This window comes from Pongo abelii, chromosome 20 (assembly GCF_028885655.2).
Source record: "Pongo abelii isolate AG06213 chromosome 20, NHGRI_mPonAbe1-v2.0_pri, whole genome shotgun sequence".
NCBI lineage: Eukaryota > Metazoa > Chordata > Mammalia > Primates > Hominidae > Pongo > Pongo abelii.
The window spans coordinates 11,827,603-11,840,737 of record NC_072005.2 but is presented as its reverse complement, the minus strand read 5'-3'; the positions used below and the strand labels follow the sequence as shown (position 1 = coordinate 11,840,737).

Below are 13,135 nucleotides of genomic sequence, written 5' to 3'. Positions count from 1 at the left end.
TCATTGATCGGTTACCTGAGACAAACACCCTCAATTCCACTGTATGTATGTATAAAGTGGGGAAGGAAAATTCTAAGATAACTGAAGTGAATTAAAAGACTTCCAGGCAGGGTGCGGGGGCTCACGCCTATAATCCCAACCCTTTTGGAGGCTGAAACGGGAGGACTGCTTGAACCCAGGAGTTCATCATCCTGGAAAACGTAGCCACACCGCGTCTGTACTAAAAATTTAAAAATTGGCAGTGCATGGCGTCCTGAACCTGCAGTCCCAGCTACTCAGGAGGCTGAGGTGGGAAGACGTTGAGCCCGGGAGTTCGAAGCTTCAATGACCTATGATCTCGCCACTGTGCTTCAGCCTGGGCAACAGAGCAAGACCCCATTTCTGAAAACAAAAATACAAAATTCCTGTGAGTGCTTTTCTTTTCTTCCCAGCCAATTGTAGCACATTACTAATTTTCAGGTAATCTAAAGTTTATTTTGGGAAGTGCTCCACCAGAATGTCAGATTTTTGAAAGGCTTCTATTAAAAACAGTAGTTTTTGCAGATAGTGAGATAGTAGTGAGACAGTGTCAAGTGCAGTATAGGGAAATGGATTGGAACTTGGCCATAGTAGGCATTGTGAAATTTTTGGAAACCAAACCACAGAATGAAATTCAGATCCTGCAGTTAGACATACGTGCTGGTGCTGCACTGCATTATGATGCCTATAGTTTCTTAGACTGTAGTTCAGTATTTGTAGAGGAAGTCAGCAGTGTCTCTTCTATCCTACTGTTGGATATAAAATGCTCCAGTAATAAATGCTCTGTGCCGAAAGTAAAACCAACACTCAGGCAAAAGTTTAATCCTCTCAGCAAGGCAATTTATTTTTTGCAGAAGGGTGTCACTCGCGTCAATTAAGATCGCAAGTGTACAGAGAATAAAGGAGACCAGGGGGTTTTTATCCTTAACACAGTCCCTGCCTCTGTGTTACTCTCCCATGGGCTGGGGTCAGACTACACAATCTGAGCTGACCCGATTGGCTACTTGTACATATTTTCCTAAATACAGAAGGGGAGAGGGATGTGAGGTACAGAGGTGGAGTGTATGAGACGTGCAGTTTCAGGGGAACAATGGGTACAGGTAACCAAGGGAACAGATGTGAGTTATTGATTAGAGCTGAAGGGAAGGGGGTAGGCTGTTTACGTTAACTAGGGGCAAGGAGGAACAGGAAAGTTGAGTTTGAGAACAAAGGATAAGGGAGTTAACAGGCTAAACCCTTTGAAGAGAAACTTAGATTTATTGTATCTTACACTACTTACAAAAAAGTACAGCCAGTGGGCTTCTGGTATGTTACCAGCAATAGTCCTAGCAACATTCCTAGGCACTTTGAGTCTGGTTGGGATGAACTTTCATTCATGTGAGCCCAAGTGGATATTCAAGAATATACCTTATAAACTTCACTTACAGATGCTGAAATTTTCAGTGAATCCCAGCATTTAGATTTTTTTTTCTGGAACTGATACTTCTAGAGCAAAATCCTAAAGAAGGCTATCAGAAATGGAAGTTTAAGAACAACAATAGAATTGTAAAGATTATGGGTATATGAACCTGAAAAGTATACAGGGAAGGGAAGTTTTTTATTTTCCTTCTTTCTTTTAGAGATAGGGTCTCACTTTGTTGTCCAAGCTAGAGTGTGGTGGTATGATCACAGCTCACTGTAACCTTGAACTCCTGGCCTCAAGTGATCCTCCCATCTCAGCCTCCCAAAGTGCTGGAATTACAGGCATGAGCCACTATGCCTGGTCTGGGAATTTTTTTATATTTGAAATCTGCTTTTTTTTTTTTTTTTTTTTTTTTTACAGTCTTGCTCTGTCGCCAGGCTGGAGTGCAGTGGTGTAATCTTGGCTCACTGCAACCTCTGCCTCCCTGATTCAAGCAATTCTCCTGCCTCAGCCTCCTGAGTAGCTGGGATTACAGGCGCCTGCCACCACACCCAGCTAATTTTTTGTATTTTTAGTAGAGATGGGGTTTCACCATGTTGGCCAGGCTGGTCTCAAACTCCTGACTTCATGATCCACCCGCCTTAGCCTCCCAAAGTGCTGGGATTACAGGCATGAGCCACCTCACGCCTGTTCTTTAGTTGCTGCGGGCTCAAAACTCTGGACTCATATTTTATTCTTCTTTCTTCCTCACCACCTCATGTAATCGTTCACTAAATTGTATATCCTGCCATTTAAGCACCGTTTTTTTTGTCGTTCATTTGTTTGTTTGTTTGTTTGTTTGTTTGTTTGAGAAGGAGTCTCACTCTGTAGCCCAAGCTGGAGTGCAGTGGTACAATCTTGGCTCAGTGCCCACCTCCAGGGCTCAAGCGATTCTCATGCCTCAGCCTTCCCAGTAGCTGGGACTGGCTAATTAGCCAGTGCCTGGCTAATTTTTTTGTATTTTAGTAGAGACCAGGTTTCATCATGTTGCCTACAGTGGTCTCGAACTCCTGAGCTCAGGCAGTCTGCCTACCTCGGCCTCTCAAAGTGCTGGGATTACAGGCGTGAGCCACCGCGCCTGGCCTAAGCCTCGTTTTTTATGATGTAGTTCAGGTCGTCATCTTCCGTATACTGCAATAACCTCATGGTTAATGCCACTTTCTATATTCTATACTATAATATATACTGCTGCTATATTATTATACTTTTTATTTATTCTTAGCTAATATTTATTGAACACTTACGTATCAGGCCAGTCATGGTTGCTGTTCTGTTGGGATTTGTAGTCTAGTGGGGAAGGCAACCAATGAATGTATGATTATAAACTGAATGCTCTGAAAGAAAAGAATTTGGTTCTGTAAGAGGATGTAACAAAGAAACCCAATGAATACTTTTTTTTTTTAAGACAGGCTGAGTGCATTGGCATAATCATGGCTCACTGCAGTTTTGACCTCCTGGCCTTAAGTAATCCTCCCACCTCAGCCTCCTGAGTAGCTGGGACTACAGCCACGTGCCACCATGACTGGCTAATTATTGATTTTTTGTAGAGGCCAGGTCTCACTATGTTGCCCAGGTTGGTCTTAAACTCCTAGACTCAAGCAATCCTCCCACCTTGGCCTCCTCAAAGGGCTGGGATTACAGATGTGAGGCGCTATGCCTGGCCCAGAAACTTTTAAAGTTACAATTCTAATTATTTTACTTCTCGCTGAAAAATGTTTAATGGCTCTCATTACCTACATAGGCCAACATCCAAGATCCTGTATGACTTGACCAAACCTGGGTTTCTTCATTTCTTCAGTCTTATTCCTTACCTCTCACTCTATTCATATCTCCTACAGCCTTTCCGCCAACTTAGCCCTGCATTTTTCAGTCTCTACATTTTCATTTTGTTCCTATTCTCTTCAGTGGAATGCCCTTCCTTGCTGCTCAAGCATTCAACTCTCAAATTCTACCCCTTCTTTCAATCTAATAAAAAATTTCTTCTCCTTCTTGAAGCCTTTCTTACCTCACTTTTTCCTACCAACTATCTCCAGAATTAATTTCATCTTTGTATCTCTGTGACTTTTTGCTAGGGGCACTGTTATAGCCCTTTACTCACATATTGTCTTTATTATTATTATTTTGAGACAGTCTCGTTCTGTCACCCAGGCTGGAGTGCAATGGTGCAATCTCAGCTCACTGCAACCTCTGCCTCCCGGGCTCAAGTGATTCTTCTGCCTCAGCCTCCAGAGTAGCTGGGATTAATGGTGCGTGCCACCATGCCCAGCTAATTTTTGTATTTTAGTAGAAAGGGGTTTTACCATGTTGGCCAGCTGGTCTCAAACTTCTGACCTCAAGTGATCTGCCCGCCTCAGCCTCCCAAAGTGCTGGGATTACAGGCATGAGCCACCATGGCCAGTGGCATGTTGTCTTTAATTATAATTATTTGTAAATGTATATTCTTCCTCTCTCATTCTAAACTCCCTAAGAGACCTGTATCTCCTCCATGCCCCTGAAATTCCAGTCCAATGCTTTAAATGTAACTTTATGCTTAGTTAATGCTTTCCAAATTGAATTAAAATTTGATTTTTTTTGTTTGTTTGTTTTATTTTGTTTTGTTTTTTGAGGCCGAGTCTCACTTATCACCCAGGCTAGGGTGCAGTGGCGAGATATCGGCGCACTGCAACCTCCGCCTCCCAGGTTCAAGGGATTCTCGTGCCTCAGCCTCCCAAGTAGCTGGGAATACAGGCGCCCACCACCATGCCCAGCTAATTTTTGTATTTTTGGTAGAGATGGGGTTTCATCATGTTGGCTAGGCTGTTCTCAAACTCCTGACCTCAAGAGATCCACCCATCTTGGCCTCCCAAAGTGTTGGGATTACAGGCATGAGCCACGACGCTCAGTCTGGTGTATATATATATATATATATATATATATATATTTTTTTTTTTTTTTTTTTTTTTTTTTTTTTAAAGACAGGGTCTCGCTTTGTCTGCAATACAGTGGTATGATCATAGCTCACTGTAGCCTGGAACTCCTGGGCTCAAGTGATCCTCCCATTTCAGCCTCCCAAGTAGCTGGGACTACAGGTGCACACCACCATGCCTAGCTTGCTTTTTTTTTTGCAGAAATAATCTTTTTTATTTTATTTATTTATTTATTGGTAGAATCGCTATGTTGCCCAGGCTGAGAACTTGATTCTTGAAAAAAGAAACTCCTTGTGATTTTTTAAAAGACCTTCTTTTACGATAAGATAACTTCCATTCAAGATGTTCTATCCCAAACTGAATAAACTAGGAAGAAGGCAGATTGTGAAAGCCTGGCAGAAATAATAATAATAATAAATCCAAGTTTAGCAAGAGATTTAGACATCCACATATGGGAGAACCAATGATCCCTCGGAAGATACACTGCAGAAACAACTTCACCAAGGCATACTGTCATCAGACTGTCTAAAGTAAATGTGAAAAAGAGAATTTTTAAAATCAGCAAGAGAAACGCATCTAGTCAAAAGGAAACCTCACCAAACTAACAGCGGACTTCTTTGCAGAAACCTTACAAACCAGAAGAGAATGTAGCAGGATTTTCAAAGTGGTAAAAGAAAAAAACTGCCACCCAAAAAATTTATATCCAACTTAATGAAGCTTCATAAATGAAGGAGAAATTAAGTATCTCCGAGACAAGCAAATGCTGACAGAATTTATCACCACTAGAAAAAACCAACAATGCTGGGCGCGGTGGCTCATGCCTGTAATCCCAGCACTTTGGGAGGCCGAGGCGGGCAGATCACCTGAGGTCAGGAGTTCGAGACCAGCCTGACCAACATGGAGAAACCCTGTCTCTACTAAAAATACAAAATTAGCTGGGCGTGGTGACACATGCCTGTAATCCCAGCTACTCGGGAGGCTGAGGCAGGACAATTGCTTGAACCTGGGAGGTGGAGGTTGTGGTGAGCTGAGATCGTGCCATTGCACTTCAGCCTGGGCAACAATGGCAAAACTCCGTCTCAAAAAGAAAAAAAGAAAATAAAAAAAGAAAAAACCTACAATGAATGCTCAAAGGAGCCCTGAACATGTAAATAAAAGGTTGATATTCACCATAAATTGAAACACTCAAAAGAATAAAACCCACAGGTCTTATTAGACAATCACATAGATGAGGAAAAGAAAAAAATCAAATGGGAGCACAAAAGAATTCCACCAAACCAGAAAATCAAACATCAGAGAAAAAGAAACAAACACAGAATTTATAAAAACAACTAGATGGCCAGGTGCAGTGGCTCACGCCTGTAATCCTAGCAATTTGGGAGGCCAAGGTGGGCGGATCACGAGGTCAAGAGATTGAGATCATCCTGGCCAACATGGTGAAACCCCGTCTCTACTAAAAATACAAAAATTAGCTGGGTGTGGTGGTGGGCGCCTGTAGTCCCAGCTACTTGAGAGGCTGAGGCCGGATAATCACTTGAACCTGGGAGGCAGAGGTTGCAGTAAGCTGACGTCACGCCACTACACTCCAACCTGGTGACAGAGTGAGACTCCATCTAAAAACAAACAAACAAACAAAAACCCAACTAGATAACAATTAACAACATGACAGGAACAAAACCTCACATATCAATATTAACCTTGAATGTAAATGGATTAAATGGTTCCATTAAAAGATATAGACTGGTGGAATGAATTTTTAAAATATGATCCAACTATATGCTCCCTACAAGAAACTTACCTTACCTATAAAGACACATATAAACTGAAAGTAAAGAGGTGTAAAAACATATTCCATGCAATGGGAAACCAAAAGTGAGCAAGAGTTGTGATAGTTGTATCAGATAAAAGAGACTTTAAATAAAAAACAGTACAAAAAGACAAAGAAGATCATGAGATACTGATAACAGAATCAATTCAGCAAGATAATATAATACTAAATATATATGCATCCAACATTGGAGAGGCCCAGTTAATAAAGCAAATATTCGTAGACCTAAAGAAAGATACAGATACCAATACAATAATAGTAGGGGACTTCAGCACCTCACACACAGTAGTAGATACATCATCAAGACAGACAATCAAAACAATTGGACTTAAGATGGACTTTGGACCAAATGAAGCTAACAGACATTTACAGAACCAACAATTTCAGGATATACATTCTTCTCATCAGTACGTGAAACATTCTCCAAGATAGACCATGTTAGGCCACAAAACTAGTCTTGACAAATTTTAAAGTCAAAATCATTTCAAGCATCTTCTCAGACCGCTGAATAAAACTAAAAATCAATACCAAGAGGAACTTTGAAAACGATATAAATACATGGAAATTAAACAATGTGCTCCTGAATGATCTCTGAGTCAAAGAAGAAATAAAAACAGAAAATAAAAATTTTGTTTGAAATGAACAAAAATGGCCACACAACATATCAAAACCTCTGGGATATAGGAAAAGTCATGCTAAGAGGGAAGTTTATAGAATTATATGCCTCTGTCAAAAAAGTAGAAAGATAAAAAATTAACAACCTAACATGTTACCCCACGGAACTAGGAAAACAAAAACAAAATAAATCCAAAGTTAGCAGAAAAGAAGAAATAACAAAGATCAGAGCAGAATTAAACAAAATCAGACTAAAAAACAACACAAATGATGAACGAAACAAAAAGTTGGTTCTTTGAAAATATCAACAAAAGTAATAAACTGCTGGCTAGACAAACCAAGAAAAAAAGAAGATTCAAATGAACAAAACCAGAATTGAAAAAGAAGACATTGCACCAATACCACAGAAATACCACCAGAGACTACTATGAACAACTATATGCTCACAACCTAGAAAACCTATAGGTTTTTTTGAAACGTATAACCTCCCAAGATTGAACCAAGAAGAAACAGATATCCTGAATAGACCAATAATAAGTAGCAACATTGAATCAGCAATAAAAAATTTCCCAAAAATGAAAGCTCTGGGCCACATGGATTTATACCTAAATTGTACCAAATAGGCCAGATGTGGTGGCTCATGCCTGTAATCATAGCACTGTAGAGCCTGAGACAGGAGGATTGCTTGAGGCCAGGAGTTTGAGACCACCCTGGCCAACATAACAAGACCCCATCTCTAAGTAAAAAAATAAAAATTTAAAAATTAACATTAAAAAAAATTATACCAAACATACAAAAAGAACTATACTTATACTCCTGAAACTGTTCCTAAAAATCACAGAGGAGGGAAATCTCCCTAACTCATTCTATGAGGCCAGTAACATCCTAATACCAAAAACAGACAAGGACACAACAACAAAACTACAGACCAATATCCCCAATGAACACAGATGTGAAAATCCCCAACAAAACACTAGCAAACTGAACCCAACCGCACATTAAAAAGATAATACAGCATGATAAAGTAGGTTTTATACCAGGAATGCAAAAATGATCCAACATACACAAGTTAATATATGTAACACATCACAAAAACAGAATGAAGAATAAAAACCATATGATCATCTCAATAGATTTAGAAAACACACTTGATAAAATTCAGCATCCTTCATGATAAAAGCTCAAAAAACTAGGTATAGAATGAACATATCTCAAAATAATAAAAGCCACACATGATAAACACACAGCCAACATCATACTGAATGGGTAAACAGTTGAATGATAAAAACTAGAACAAGATTAAGGATGCCTACTTTCACCACTCTTATTCAACCCTAGTATAGGAAGTCCTGGCCAGAGCAATCAGGCAAGAGAAAGAAATAAAAGACATGCAAATTGGAAAAGAGGAGGTCAAATTATTCCTGTTCAGTGATATATAATCTTACATCTAGAAAACCCTTAAGACTCCACCAAAAATCTCTTAGATTAGATAAATTAATTCAGGAGTTTCAGGATACAAAGTCAATGTACAAAAGTCAGCAGCATTTCTATACACCAATAACAATCTAGCTGAGAACCAAATAGAGAAAGCAATACCACTTACGAGAGCTACCAAATAACACCCCACCCTACATAGGAATATATTGCACCAAGGAGGTGAAAGGCCTCTACAAAAAGAAAAAATCTATAAAACACTGATTAAAGAATTATAGATGACACAAACAAATGGAAAAAACATTTCATGCTTATGGAAAGAACTAATATCAGAAGAATTAATTTCATTAATTATTCAGAAAGAATTAATATCATTAAAATGACTATACTTCCCAAAGCAATCTACAGAGTCAATGCAATCCTTGTCAAAATACCAATGTTAGTTTTCACACAATTAGGAAAAACAATCCTAAAATTCATATAGAACCAAAAAAGAGCCCGAATAACCAAAGCAATCCTAAACAAAAAGAACAAAGTTGGAGGCAATGTTACAGGACAGGGGTCCCAATCCAGACCCCAAGAGAGGGTTTTCGAATTTCCTGCAAGAAGGAGTTCAAGGCGAGTCTGCAGTGCAAAGTAAAAGCAAGTTTATTAAGAAAGTAAAGTGGTGAAAGAACAGCTACTCCATAGAAAGAGTTGGACGTTTCTGTAAGTAAGAGGAGGAACGCATCCACCCTAGGTACAATGCTTGTATATATGGGGAGATGTGCTCTGCTACAAGGGTTCATGATAAAGGATTAATTTTCTTAATTACTATATTTTGCAAAAATCGATATTATTATCTTTAAAGCAAAATTAGAAATGCCTTTGTTCTCCAGATATTGGGATATCTGAACACTACCAAGTCCGGATCTGCTTAATAAACATTATTAATTTGTTCCTTTAACTGTAAACATCTAGAGGCTAGTTATGCCTAACTTTCCAGGAATGAAGCCCAGCAATTCCCAGCCTCACTTTCCTAGCCCTCAGAATGGAGTCGCTCTGGTTCGAATGCCTCTGACAGCAACACATTACCTAACTTCAAGTTATACTACAAGGCTATTGCAATCAAATCAGCATGTTACTGGTATAAAAATATACACATAAATAAATGAAACAGAATAGAGAACCTAGAACTAAATCCACATATTTACATCCAACTGGTTTTTTACAAAGTCAACAAGAACATACATTGGGGTAAGGACACCCTTTTCAATAAATGGTGCTGGGAACATTGGATTGCCATACGGAGAAGACTGAAGCTGGACCCTGATCTCTCTCCATATACAAAAATCAATTCAAAATGTACTTAAATGTAAATCCCAAAACTATAAAAATACTAGAAGGAAATCTAAGGAATTCTCTTCTGGACATTGGTCTAGGCAAAAAATGCCTGATTAAGACCTCAAAAGCACAGGCAACAATAACAAAATAGACAAATCTGACTTAAGTAAATGGAAAAGCTTCTGCACAGCAAAATAAATAATCAATAAAGTGAACAAACAACCTGAAGAATGGGAGAAATTAATTGCAAACTATACATTAACAAAACACTAATATCCAGAATATACAAGGAACTCAAACAACTCAACAACAAAAACAACCCCATTAAGAAGTGGTAAAGGCTGGGCGTGGTGGCTCACATTTGTAATCCCAGCACTTCGAGAGGCCGAGGTAGGCGGATCACCCGAAGTCAGGAGTTCGGGACCAGTCTGGCCAACATAGTGAAACCCTATCTCTACTAAAAATACAAAAATCAGCCGGGTGTGGTGGCAGGTGCCTGTAATCCCAGCTACTCAAGAGGCTGAGGCAGGAGAATCACTTGAACCTGGGAGGCAGAGGTTGCAGTGAGCTGAGATCACGCCACTGCACTCCAGCCTGGGTGAGAGACTCTGTCTCAAAAAAAAAAAAAAAAAAAAGTAAAAAGTGGTCTAAGGACATAAATAGACATTTTTCCTTCCTTCCTTCCTTTCTTTTCTCCCTCCCTCCCCCTTTCTTCCTTCCTTCTTCCTTCCTTTCCTTTCTTTTCCTTTCCCTTCCTTTCTTTTCTTTCTTTCTTTCTCTCTCTCTTTCTCTTTTCCTTCCTTCCTTCTTCTCTCTTTCTTCCTTTCTTTTTTTTCTCTCTCTCTTCTTTCTTTCTTTCTTTCTCTCTTTCTTTCTTCTTTCTCTTTCCTTTCTTTTCTTTTTTCAGAGACAGTGTCTCCCTCTGTCGCCCAAGCTAGAATTCACTGGTACAATATTAGCTCACTCAAATTCCTGGGCTCAAGAGATCCACCTGCCTCAGTCTTCTGAGTAGCTGGGATTACAGGCACATGCCATGACACCCAGTTAATTTTTTTTTTTTTAAGAGACAGGGTTGGGCCAGGTGTGGTGGCTCACGCCTGTAATCCCAGCACTTTGGGAGGCTGAGGCGGGCAGATCATGAGGTCAGGAGTTCAAGTAAAGCCTGACCAACATGGTGAAACCCTGTCTCTACTAAAAATACAAAAATTAGCCAGGCATGGTGGCACGTGCCTGTAATCGCAGCTACTCAGGAGGCTGAGGCAGGAGAATCGCTTGAACCCAGGAGCCGGAGGTTGCAGCGAGCTGGGATTGCGCCACTGCACTCCAGCCTGGGCAACAGAGTGAGACTGTGTCTCAAAAAAAAAAAAAAAAAAGAAGAGACAGGTCTCACTGTGTTGCCCAGGCTAGTCTCAAACTCCTGGCCTCAAGCAATTCTCCTGCCTTGGCCTCCCAAAGTGTGGGAATTACAGGCGTGAGCCACCATGCCCAGCTGACATTTTTCAAAAGAAGACATACAAATAGTTAACAAGCATATGAAAAAATGCTCAGCATCCCTAACATCAGAGAAATGCAAATTAAAGCCAAAATGAGATATCATCTTACACCAGTCAGAATGGTTATTATTAAAAAGAGGGAAAAAAATAACAGATGTTGGTGAGGATGCAGAGAAAACGGAATGTTTACATGCTGTTGATGGGGATGTAAATTAGTACAATCTTTATGGAAAACAGTACAGAGATTTCTCAAAGAACTAAAAATAGAACTACCCTTTGATGCAGCAATCCCACTATTGGGTATCTACCCAAAAACCAAGAAATCAAGATACCTATACTTGTATGTTTATCACAGCAGTATTCACAATAGCAAACATGTGGAATCAACCTAAGTGTCCATCAGTAGATGACTGGATAAAGAAAATGTGTTATATATACACAATAGAATACTATTCAGCCATAAAAAGAATAAAATTATATCTTTTGCAGCAACATGAATAGAAGTGGAGGCCCAATCTTAAGTGAAACAACTCAGACATAGAAAGACAAACACCGCATGTTCTCACATATAAGTGGGAGCTAAATAATGTGTACACATAAACATAGAGTGTGAAATAATAGATAGTGGAGACTTAGAAGGGTGGGGAATGGGAAGGGAGGGGACAATGAGAAATTACCTAATGAATACAATGTACTTTTTTCCAGTGATGGATACACTCAAAGCCCTGTCTTCACCACTATGCAATTATATCCATGTTACAAAATTACACTAGTACTACATAAATTTTTTTTTTTTTTTTTTTTTTTTTTGAGATGGAGTCTCACTCTGTCACCCAGGCTGGAGTGCAGTGGTGGGATCTCGGCTCACTGCAACCTCTGCTGCCCGGGTTCAAGTGATTCTCCTGCCTCAGCCTCCCAAGTAGCTGGGACTACAGGCACCACAACTGGCTAATTTTTTTTATTTTAGTAGAGACGGGGTTTCACCATGTTGCCCAGACTGATCTCCAACTCCTGAGCTCAGGCAATCCGCCCACCTCGGCCTCCCCAACTGCTAGGATTACAGGGGTGAGCCATCGCACCTGGCCTTACATAAATTTATATGAATAAAATTTAAAATGTTTTCTTTTCCTTTCTTTTTTTATTTTTAATTTTCTGGGTACATAGTAAGTGTATATATTTATGGGTTACATGAGATATTTTGAAAGAGGCATGCGGTGCATAATAATCACATCAGGGTAAATGGGGTCATCACCTCAAGTATTTACCCTTTGTGTTACAAACAATCCAATTATACTCTTTTAGTTATTTAAAAATGTACAACTAAATTATTTTTTACTATAGTCACCCTGTTGTGCTAACAAACACTAGGTCTTATTCATTCTTTCTCTTTTTTTTTGTACCCATTAACCATTCCCATTCCCCACCCCCTCTACCCTTCTCAGCCTTTGATAATCATCTTTCTACTCTCTATCTCAATGAGTTCAATTGTTGCAATTTGTAGCTCCCACAAATAAGTGAGAACATGTGAAGTTTGTCTTTCTGCACTTGGCTTATTTCACTTAACATAATGACCTTCAGTTACATCCATGTTCTTGCAAATGACATAATTTCATTATTTTTATGGCTGAATAGTATTCTATTGTGTATATATAACACATTTTCTTTATCCAATCATCATTGATGGACACTTAAGTTGATTTCATATGTTTGCTATTGTAATAAATAAATATGGGAGTGCAGATATCTCTTTGATATACTGATTTCCTTTCCTTCTCTTTGATATATTGATTTCCAATCCCACCCAGCTGTGGGATTGCTGGATTGTTTGGTAGCTCTATTTTCAGTTTTATGAGAATCTTCCAAACTGTTGTCCATAGTGGTTGTACTAATTTACACTCCCACTAACAGTGTACAAGGGTTCCTTTTTCTCTACATCCTCACCAGCATTTGTTCTTGCCTGTCTTTTGGGTAAAAGCTATTTTAATTGAGGTAAGGTGATATCTCATTGTAGTTTTGATTTGCATTTCTCTGATGGTCAGTGATGTTGAGCACTTTTTTATATGTCTGTTTGCCATTT

General features: G+C 39.3%; 1 long non-coding RNA gene across 1 annotated transcript in view; it reads left to right on the top strand.

The window, feature by feature from the left end:
* Positions 1–48: 48 nt before the first annotated feature.
* The window catches only part of LOC129051884 (uncharacterized), a 20,359-nt gene continuing 7,272 nt past the window's right edge, over positions 49–13,135 (top strand). Inside the window, exon 1 of the long non-coding RNA XR_008516411.2 lies at positions 49–406. This is a non-coding gene — a long non-coding RNA (uncharacterized LOC129051884). The remainder of the gene's footprint in view (positions 407–13,135) is intronic.